The sequence below is a fragment of the Lolium perenne genome, chromosome 1 (genome assembly GCF_019359855.2).
Source record: "Lolium perenne isolate Kyuss_39 chromosome 1, Kyuss_2.0, whole genome shotgun sequence".
Lineage (NCBI taxonomy): Eukaryota > Viridiplantae > Streptophyta > Magnoliopsida > Poales > Poaceae > Lolium > Lolium perenne.
In genome coordinates this window covers 106696687-106708194 of record NC_067244.2, presented here as the reverse complement: position 1 = coordinate 106708194, position 11508 = coordinate 106696687, and the positions used below count along the sequence as shown (strand labels likewise).

The 11508-nt window shown below is 40.4% G+C and overlaps 2 long non-coding RNA genes across 3 annotated transcripts; both read left to right on the top strand.

Annotated features, from left to right (window-relative positions):
• Positions 1-1018: 1018 nt before the first annotated feature.
• LOC127298615 (uncharacterized) lies at positions 1019-3199 on the top strand. Its single transcript, XR_011744014.1, has 5 exons — positions 1019-1547; positions 1637-1733; positions 1899-1975; positions 2858-2933; positions 3087-3199. It is a non-coding gene; the product is annotated as an uncharacterized lncRNA (long non-coding RNA).
• A 6223-nt stretch (positions 3200-9422) lies between these two features.
• Positions 9423-11061, top strand: LOC139830708 (uncharacterized). Of its 2 annotated transcripts, XR_011744000.1 has the most exons (4): positions 9423-9527; positions 9692-9768; positions 10651-10726; positions 10879-11061. It is a non-coding gene; the product is annotated as an uncharacterized lncRNA (long non-coding RNA). The 2 variants fall into 2 exon arrangements; XR_011743994.1 differs by lacking the exon at positions 9423-9527 and having other exon boundaries at positions 9639-9768.
• Positions 11062-11508: the final 447 nt, after the last annotated feature.

The following is an 11508-nucleotide window of genomic DNA, read 5'->3' as shown; positions in this document are numbered from 1 at the left end:
TAGTTTCCCTCCTCAAAAATCCTACAGTTTTCCTTCTCTAGTTTTGATCACAAAACTACTTCTAGTTTTATTAAAACTTTCCAAGATTTCTCTTCAAAGAAAACAAGGAACTGAAATGGGTTTTGTTTTTCATCCCTTTTCTACCAAGTATTGATTTATAAAACATTATTTCTATTTTGCTTTGTTTTAACAAAAAGCTTGTTTATGGTACCTATACCATTTCTTGTTTATCTTAAATTTGAGAAAAACTCTACCTAACTTGAGAAAGCAAGTAGAATATTTTGAACTCCTATGTTCCAACTAGTTTTCTCTCAACCTTTTCAAATTCCATTTCCACTTGGGTTCTTTCCCAATTGTCTCTAAAGAATTGAGGTGTGTCCCATACCTTTCAATTAAACTCTTTTTCAAATGGCAACTCTTGCACATCTTATGCACATCTCCGATCCACCACATTGTATCCCCTCCATCCTCCAATTTCTGATCAAATGGATGATCATTTGATATTTTCAAATCACTCCCAATTTACCTCTTATTTGAAGAACAAGTTATATCTCATCATACCCATCTCAACCCTCTATTCTTTTCCATCATCACCCTGACCTCATGAATTGGTGATTTCTGCCACCATATTCATCCTTGTGAGTAAATGGTTACTTCACTCACCATGTCTCTTAGTCTTGCTCTATAATTGTCTAAACCACCATCACCATCCCATTTACCTTGACATGCACATGCATTGTTGCATGTGGTGCATCCCAATCCTTCCAAAATTGAATTCTTATAAAAGCTACTAATCATCAAATATACCTTGGGAACTATCTTCATCATAAGTTGGTCTCAGCCAAAGTGGTGGAGATTATTCTCATGGCACATGTCACCTTCATACTCCTTTTTATCTATATGTATCTAATCCTATTTTTATCATCATCAAAGTCACTCTTTGACATTTTCTCCTCAATATCATGCACATATCTATTCACATGGATGTTGTGCCTCTCCCTCACATTGTTCACTTGTTTTTGGCAAGAATGGAGCCGGCCAATTATGTTGGCATGGCAATTTCGGCCAGCCACTTTCCTCCTCACTTTCTTCTCTTGCAAGACTTGCCTCTCAACTACCCCAACAATTAAATGGGCAGCCACCCATCCTAGCCAATCAAAAAGGAGGCAGCCAACCCCCTCTCCCTCTATAAATGGCCCTTGGCCGGCCACCTCCACTCCTCTTGCTCTCATTTTTCTTCTCTCCACTCACTCCTCCACCTTATCTACTCCCTCACACTCTTCTCCTACTCTCCCCCACGAAAATGCAGCTCCACCTAGCTCCCATGGCCGGCCATGGCCATGGAAAGAACTCCAAGATGAAGCTCCCTCCTCCCTCAAGCTCCTCCTCACCATGAGAGCCTCCCTCTCCTTCTTCTCCCCAACCCTAGATGGTTTTCTCTCCTCTTCCTCTTCCTCCATTGCTAAGATTGGATCTTGATACAGGTGCATGTTGGTCCAAGCATGGAGAAGCTTGAGCTATCCTCAGATCTGAAGTTCTTGAGCAAAGTTCGTCCAAATCCTTGCAGTAATTTCTGCTATCTTGCTGTTTCAGATTCTGGTACGAACTTGTAAAATCTGCCAAATCTTGTGTGCAGATCCAAATCGAGTGCTTCAAAGTTCCGCCGATAGATACGAAAAAGATCTACAACTTGCCGTTGGTCTCATCCTCAAATTCGTTACGGATTTCGCATGGTAAATAAAGTTCTACAAACATGCAGAATCACTGTTTGTTAAATTTGTTCCGTTTTACAAAACCTTTTTGAGGAAACTCAACTGTAGGTGAAAGCGCTCTTCAATACCTTTATTTTGGCGGTGGTTTCACTTCGATTGACCTCCTGAAACTGAAATGGTTCACAGGTCAAGATCTGGTCAGATCTGGATTTGTCGAATTAAACCAGGAGCTTGGAAACGAATTTTGGAGTGAATCAAGTTGGGTAAGAACCACCTATTAAATACCTTTCAGATGCAGCTGACCTCATATTTTTGTGATTGATGTACGATTTGTGGTGAATTAAACTTATTCTGTGTGTTCTGCAGACATGGCTGTTTGTTTTTAAATCACCAAAAATCCATTTTTAAACCTAATTGAGTGATTCCAATTCTGTCGGATTACTGAATGTTTTCTTAATCATCTCAAACAAGTTTGAAACCTTTATATGTTCTGCAACTCCATAGTTAAAGCAAATGGTGAAAACATGCAGTAAACTTGTCAATCCATTTGTGAGAGTTTCGGAAACAATTTGAACCCAAATCCAATTGTGTATGCTTCTCAGTTTAATTACCTTTCAAATGCCAGTGGCTTCATATTTTTAGGATTTTTCTACGATTTATGTCTTACAGATCTTTTTTTCTGTACAGTCATATTCAAAGAAATTCCTAAAATTGTAGGTTTAATATTTTGGGGTGATTCCAATTGGGTTAGTCTTGTATTAGTACTGGCTATCTAGGAAAAATAGTATTAGTCCCTGTTCATGCATATTTGTTACTGTTAGTAATGTATGTGTGTGACATGCATTGTTGAAGCCAAACTTTTCGGTTTATTTAAAACCCTTGACCAACTCTTTTTATTAGAAATTGGCAACCTCTGTTTTATGCTTGAAAACAAAACCTCTGCAATTTAACATTAGCTCGTTTGTTTTGCTTAAGTTTTCAAATGGTAGGGCATATTATTTGTTTCCTATTCTTGTGTGGTGTTATGTGAGCAAACTAAGTTAGGAAAACTGTTTTCTACTTTTCCAAAAATGCTTGAAAATGTTTTTTGAATGTATTTGATGTCAAACTAATGCCCTTGTCCTCTTTATGATGTTATCTACTAGGGGATGTTTGGGTTATACCATGGTGATAACCGAGAGAGGCAATTGCTAAGTTGTGATACTCTCATACCTTTACTAGGTAAATAACATGGGTTTTCTTTAAGTTGTTTGTCGTATCTATAAGTCCTTTGTATGGTAGCTCTTTATTGAATGGTTAAATTATGGTTGTTGTATGTTTGTTTTGTTGGTGCAATGTGATTGATTGTGTTCCTTTTATATTTTCCGGCGATAGACGCGGGCAATTCCGGAGAAGAAGAAGAAGTGGAATTGGACGAGGATTTTATTTATATTGTTGGGATTCTTATATTGATAGAGCTGAAGAAGTACAGGGACAAATAAGCCAAGGCAAGCCATCTTTTGATCTCTGATTTGGTGTCTAGTTGGATGTCAATTGTTGATACCCAAAGCACCTTAATTCTATGAGTGTTATTCTCTCTATTTATGTCATCTATGTGTGATTGCAAGTGGGGTACTCCCTAGTGGTGATACTCCACTATTGTCTTTGTGATTATGGGATGCATGGTATCATGGCCATGCTATTCCACTTGGTTATCTTGTATGCTCAACTTGAGCATGTTCCATCTCAAGATAGTAACTTACACCACACCCACCACTTTTGTAGTTTAGAGATATCAATGTCATGATCTTGGTGTATTCTCAAAATGAGAGAGGTATGCCTTTGTACCGTATTGAGACTACGTTGGATAGTGATACTCCACTGTCTAGATTGTATAGTTGGCACCACAAATCTGAGAGTATATTCCTCCTTGTGTTGTCATAATACATGCTTACCTTAAGCAAGTATGATCCACCCATTACTCCTTTTATACCTTCTATGGAAAGATGACTCTCATCGCGGTCATAGTGCAATAGTAGTTCAACTCATGAAACTTTAGGTTGGGAACCCCTCAAGGTTTACCTTGTTGTAAGTGTTTACGAAAACCTTGGGTGAGGCAACTTTACCCAAGTGTATGGTTTATGAAGGCAAAAAGGGATCTTGTCAAAAATGTTGGAGAAAAGGAATGTGTGTGTGAGTTGGGTTTTTGAGAAAAACAACACACGATTCTTTGTATTCGCCCGGAACAATTACACAGCGCAACCACATTATCCAAAGTGGGTACGGGCTTAGTTCGACGTCTGTTGAAATTGGCATGAGCACCCTTCACAACTTTCTAGGGAGGGTCACGGTGACCTCTGACACCGGGTTGCGCTCTGAAGGAGGCAATACACTGCATTAACTTGCAGCCGGACGATTACTGAGGGTCTTCTGTCATGGCGCCGGGGATACGCTCAAAAGGAGGTATGCTGCCGGGGTGCCGGGAAGGGGTAAGCCCGCAGGGAAGGATTCTTGTCAAGGGAGACAGGCGAAGGACTATGACTGATTATCCGAGCCTCGCATACTTTTGTATGTCGAACCGGGGATGATCCCGGCGGATTTATCGGTTCTTGTGGTGAAAGTGCGCACACTCTGCAGAGTTAAAACTATTCGAATAGCCGCGTCCGCGGTCATGGACGGTTGGGATGGCCGTTACCGAGCTGTGTTGAGTTTTGGTTTTGAAAATGATTTCCAAAGGAAATGTGTGTGTTGGAAGTACCGGAAGGGTACGGGAAAGATATTGTGCCGACCATGTGGAGATAGTCGAGGAAAATGAAACATAATTGGGTGACCCTTCCTAGTGTTTCATGTAGAGGAACTCTTCTTCAATAAAGATATAGAGATGTCGTAGTCTATCTTTTGAAGTATCTTCTTCAATAAAGATATAGAGATGTCATAGGACTCCCTTAGTGTCCCCATCAACTGAGATGTCGGGATGCTATATCCACAAGAGAAACTATTTCTCTTTCACATGCTATTTCCACAAGAGAAATTAGCTCTTCCCTCTTGTCATCTTAGATTAGCACTTGTTATCTTGCACCCTTGCAAAGTACCTTCGTGATGGTTTGCGAGTACAATTCCAAATGTACTCACGGCTTTGTCCCTGGCTATTTACTTGGCCAGACTTGGAGGAGCACGACGAATGAAGAAGGAGTTGACGACGTCTATGCGAGCTAGGAACGTCTTCCCAGTCAGTTGCCTGTAGGGTTTATGGCAGATGACTTGGGTTCCGTGATGTTGAAGTGATGATGCTACTCCGATGTTTAGTTAGGCCCTTCAAGGCTATTATGTAAATATTGGTCATGAGACCTTATTGTAATTTTCTTATTCCGCTTTGTAATGGATGGTGTAATTTGATATCAGTTCGGTTATGTGTTCACGGCGTACTGATCATGGGATCGTGAACTGTATACATAACTGGGATTTTGGACAGCCAGTCCGGGGTCCCCACAGAGCTAGTATCAGAGCAATCCTTACTCTGGGAGACCTTAATTAGCATGGACGTTAGTTAGGAAAAAAGTACTTGGGAAAAACTATTTACGAAACAATTTCTTTCTTTAGTCGGAAGCATAGCTTCTACTCCTCTTATTTCTTTGAAACTTCTAAATTCTTATCTCTCCGCTTTATAAAAATGTTCGAAAAATCTTACTCTATTGTCTCATCCACTTCAAACCTACATGTTGGACGATGTCCCCAACCCAGACCCTGAGACTCGAACTCAAAGATGGATCAATCCCTCGGGAAGACTCATGTATCTCCAACAGCAGCTATTGAAGAATGAAGGCCGACTTAGTGTGCACATAAAGGGATAATCAGATCATGTCCTTGGTTGTCACCAAAGTATGTCAAGGATCTAACCTTGTTCCTTCATGGACTTGCACTTTTGCAGTCGTCGGGGATCAAGTCATCACTTCTTGACTAGTAATTTTTAGGCCAGCCACGAGAAGATCTCGACTTCGGAAGTACCTCAACAGCTACCCCTTCGAAGACCTCATGTCACCGGGATGTTGAGCAAGAAGTTCTACGCAGTTTTCACCTCCACTTCAACATCAACGACTCAACACCAGGCTGTTTCACCACCTACTGCTTCGAGAATCCTTATTGAAGACGATGTCAGCCAGATGAAGACGCCAACATATGTGACCAGCCCCAAACCTATAGGATGGATAGGATAAACTCAATCGCTTCGATTGAGCTACCCCCACGTGTTAGGTATCCCTAGATACTTAGAGTGCCTTGTTTGGTATGCTCATTGCTTGTAGTTCCCTTGTGTGCTGCCTTGAGTGTCAATTGTTTGTTTGTTGTGTGTATGATTGTCTTGGCCTTTTGGTCTGAAAAACATTCTTAGTGTGATAACCCAGCGTAGGAAGCCTCCCTAAGATGTTGTCACCCTCACCTACCTCGCCGATGTTTTGCTAACTGCTAGTTAGTTGGATAGGTTACCGGAAAACTCTAACTCTAAACCCGTTAACAGTTGTTTCGCAACCGTCAGAGAAACTAACCCAGACCCCTATCTACGCTGACTACCTTCAAGATCAGCTGGAGCATCTCCACTACGCCAAGAAAGAAGAAGCCCTACCTTCAAGAGTGACTGCACCTCTACGAGAAGACATGCTAACTTGGTCTAACCTTGGAGTATACTCGCGCTAACCGCGAGGATATCTTTTTGAAACTACCCTCGAACACACCGTCTAACAAATTGAGAGAACAATAGCGTCAAAGCCGAGCTACACCACATGGTTCATCTGGTCCTCATCAAATGAAGCTTCTGAAGATACTCCAAGGCTCAAGACTTTAGGCGTAGTTTACCCGCTAACTTCTTAGTTGTTACTGAAATCAGCACTGACCCTCAAGCTGAAGATTGTCTTCGACGACCCCTGTTGCTGCTTCATATGGGTACCAACCAGGCGTTTCTTCAACTTTCTAACTCGCCGCGCGTCCCATATGGTTCAGTTAACACCGTGAGTGCCTCTTGAAGTGGTGGTCTGCACGTCGCCCCCGAAGATTCTTCAGCTGAACAAGGAAGACCGATGACTTCTTCCGAAGCCCCGCACGTAACTACAAGGCAGAAGCTCTGAGTTTTTCCGAGAACCCGATGAAAAATCTTAAGGGTGGAAGACTTCGTCTTCCACTAAAATCAAGCTAACTCTAAAAAGGTTTTCAGCCCTGCTCAAGCACCGTTGGGTGCACTAACCCTCCCACAGTCTTGAACCTCCGCCAGGATCGTGAAGAAGCTACAGATCCAACACCTGCATGGAGTAGTCAACCTCTTCATGAAGCTCGCCATCGGCCGAAATCCAACATGTCTCCCAGAAGATGAAGCAAACGACTTTCTCTACAACGGCACGTCTACAGAAGAATGGAGTCTGACTTTGGTTAAACTTTATAACCCCTCTAGTTCTACACCCAGTAATCTCGGGACGAGATTATTTTAAGGGTGGAAGATCTGTAACACCCCAACTTTTTCAACCTTGATTAGTTGTCCTTATTTCAAAAATCAGGGGGAACAAAAACTTTTTCTATAGACTAATTAAGGTGAATTGCCTTGATCTGTTTGCTATGATGAATTGCCTTGATCTGTTGGTAGATGAATTGTCTTGATTTGCTTGTTGAATTTTGTCTTGAGCTACCTCATAGAACGACACCCCTAGTGGTTAAACAAGCAACTCACCAAATAAAACACATGTGTGGCTTAGGAAGAATTGTTTTCCTTCTTACTACATCAAACCTCTCTCCCGATGACAACATGGGTGTGCCATCTTGATTTTTCTCTTTGTGGTACAAGATAGCTCAATCATCCTTAATTCACAACTTGGTGATCTCAATGCATGGATCTCATCTGTGCATCTCCCTCTACAATTTCCACATCCTGCATGTCTCATTCTACCCTTGCATCACATATATTCAACTTGATCTTATACCCTATCCAATGATTCAACTCTAGATCACTTTCTTTACTTTTACCTCTTGTTTTTATTCAAGATCAATCTTCACAAAACCAAGAGTGGGAATGATGGATACATTTTGTAGCCACCATCTACCCTTGAGAACCCTCCTCCCTAAATTAGTTTCCCTCCTCAAAAATCCTACAGTTTTCCTTCTCTAGTTTTGATCACAAAACTACTTCTAGTTTTATTAAAACTTTCCAAGATTTCTCTTCAAAGAAAACAAGGAACTGAAATGGGTTTTGTTTTTATCCCATTTCTACCAAGTATTGATTTATAAAACATTATTTCTATTTTGCTTTGTTTTAACAAAAAGCTTGTTTATGGTACCTATACCATTTCTTGTTTATCTTAAGTTTGAGAAAAACTCTACCTAACTTAAGAAAGCAAGTAGAATATTTTGAACTCCTATGTTCCAACTAGTTTTCTCTCAACCTTTTCAAATTCCATTTCCACTTGGGTTCTTTCCCAATTGTCTCTAGACAATTGAGGTGTGTCCCATACCTTTCAATTAAACTCTTTTTCAAATGGCAACTCTTGCACATCTTATGCACATCTCTGATCCACCACATTGGATCCCCTCCATCCTCCAATTTTTGATCAAATGGATGATCATTTGATATTTTCAAATCACTCCCAATTTACCTCTTATTTGAAGAACAAGTTATATCTCATCATACCCATCTCAACCCTCTATTCTTTTCCATCATCACCCTGACCTCATGAATTGGTGATTTCTGCCACCATATTCATCCTTGTGAGTATATGGTTACTTCACTCACCATGTCTCTTAGTCTTGCTCTATAATTGTCTAAACCACCATCACCATCCCATTTACCTTGACATGCACATGCATTGTTGCATGTGGTGCATCCCAATCCTTCCAAAATTGAATTCTGATAAAAGCTACTAATCATCAAATATACCTTGGGAACTATCTTCATCATAAGTTGGTCTCAGCCAAAGTGGTGGAGATTATTCTCATGGCACATGTCACCTTCATACTCCTTTTTATCTATATGTATCTACTCCTATTTTTATCATCATCAAAGTCACTCTTTGACATTTTCTCCTCAATATCATGCACATATCTATTCACATGGATGTTGTGCCTCTCCCTCACATTGTTCACTTGTTTTTGGCAAGAATGGAGCCGGCCAATTATGTTGGCATGGCAATTTCGGCCAGCCACTTTCCTCCTCACTTTCTTCTCTTGCAAGACTTGCCTCTCAACTACCCCAACAATTAAATGGGCAGCCACCCATCCTAGCCAATCAAAAAGGAGGCAGCCAACCCCCTCTCCCTCTATAAATGGCCCTTGGCCGGCCACCTCCACTCCTCTTGCTCTCATTTTTCTTCTCTCCACTCACTCCTCCACCTTATCTACTCCCTCACACTCTTCTCCTACTCTCCCCCTCGAAAATGCAGCTCCACCTAGCTCCCATGGCCGGCCATGGCCATGGAAAGAACTCCAAGATGAAGCTCCCTCCTCCCTCAAGCTCCTCCTCACCATGAGAGCCTCCCTCTCCTTCTTCTCCCCAACCCTATATGGTTTTCTCTCCTCTTCCTCTTCCTCCATTGCTAAGATTGGATCTTGATGCAGGTGCATGTTGGTCCAAGCATGGAGAAGCTTGAGCTATCCTCAGATCTGAAGTTCTTGAGCAAAGTTCGTCCAAATCCTTGCAGTAATTTCTGCTATCTTGCTGTTTCAGATTCTGGTATGAACTTGTAAAATCCGCCAAATCTTGTGTGCAGATTCAAATTGAGTGATTCAAAGTTCCGCAGATAGATACGGAAAAGATCTACAACTTGGCATTGGTCTCATCCTCAAATTCGTTACGGATTTTGCATGGTAAATAAAGTTCTACAAACATGCAGAATCACTGTTTGTTAGATTTGTTCCGTTTACAAAACCTTTTTGAGCAAACTCAACTGTAGGTGAAAGCCCTCTTCAATACCTTTATTTTGGCTGTGGTTTCACTTCGATTGACCTCTTGAAACTGAAATGGTTCACAGGTCAAGATCTGGTCAGATCTGGCTTTGTCGAATTAAACCAGGAGCTTGGAAACGAATTTTGGAGTGAATCAAGTTGGGTAAGAACCACCTATTCAATACCTTTCAGATGCAGCTGACCTCATATTTTTGTGATTGATGTACGATTTGTGGTGAATTAAACTTATTCTGTGTGTTCTGCAGACATGGCTGTTTGTTTTTAAATCACCAAAAATCCATTTTTAAACCTAATTGAGTGATTCCAATTCTGTCGGATTACTGAATGTTTTCTTAATCATCTCAAACAAGTTTGAAACCTTTATATGTTCTGCAACTCCATAGTTAAAGCAAATGGTGAAAACATGCAGTAAACTTGTCAATCCATTTGTGAGAGTTTCGGAAACAATTTGAACCCAAATCCAATTGTGTATGCTTCTCAGTTTAATTACCTTTCAAGTGCCAGTGGCCTCATATTTTTAGGATTTTTCTACGATTTATGCCTTACAGATCTTGTTTTCTGTACAGTCAGATTCAAAGAAATTCCTAAAATTGTAGGTTTAATATTTTGGGGTGATTCCAATTGGGTTAGTCTTGTATTAGTACTAGCTATCTAGGAAAAATAGTATTAGTCCCTGTTCATGCATATTTGTTACTGTTAGTAATGTATGTGTGTGACATGCATTGTTGAAGCCAAACTTTTCGGTTTATTTAAAACCCTTGACCAACTCTTTTTATTAGAAATGGGCAACCTCTGTTTTATGCTTGAAAACAAAACCTCTGCAATTTAACATTAGCTCTTTTGTTTTGCTTAAGTTTTCAAATGGTAGGGCATATTATTTGTTTCCTATTCTTGTGTGGTGTTATGTGAGCAAACTAAGTTAGGAAAATTGTTTTCTACTTTTCCAAAAATGCTTGAAAATGTTTTGTGAATGTATTTGATGTCAAACTAATGCCCTTGTCCTCTTTATGATGTTATCTACCAGGGGATGTTTGGATTATACCATGGTGATAACCGAGAGAGGCAATTGCTAAGTTGTGATACTCTCATACCTTTACTAGGTAAATAACATGGGTTTCTTTAAGTTGTTTGTGGTATCTATAAGTCCTTTGTATGGTAGCTCTTTATTGAATGGTTAAATTATGGTTGTTGTATGTTTGTTTTGTTGGTGTAATGTGATTGATTGTGTTCCTTTTATATTTTCCGGCGATAGACGCGAGCAATTCCGGAGAAGAAGAAGAAGTGGAATTGGACGAGGATTTTATTTATATTGTTGGGATTCTTATATTGATAGAGTTGAAGAAGTACAGGGACAAATAAGCCAAGGCAAGCCATCTTTTGATCTCTGATTTGGTGTCTAGTTGGATGTCAATTGTTGATACCCAAAGCACCTTAATTCTATGAGTGTTATTCTCTCTATTTATGTCATCTATGTGTGATTGCAAGTGGGGTACTCCCTAGTGGTGATACTCCACTATTGTCTTTGTGATTATGGGATGCATGGTATCATGGCCGTGCTATTCCACTTGGTTATCTTGTATGCTCAACTTGAGCATGTTCCATCTCAAGATAGTAAATTACACCACACCCACCACTTTTGTAGTTTAGAGGTATCAATGTCATGATCTTGGTGTATTCTCAAAATGAGAGAGGTATGCCTTTGTACCGTATTGAGACTACGTTGGATAGTGATACTCCACTGTCTAGATTGTATAGTTGGCACCACAAATCTGAGAGTATATTCCTCCTTGTGTTGTCATAATACATGCTTACCTTAAGCAAGTATGATCCACCCATTACTCCTTTTATACCTTCTATGGAAAGATGACTCTCATCGCGGTCA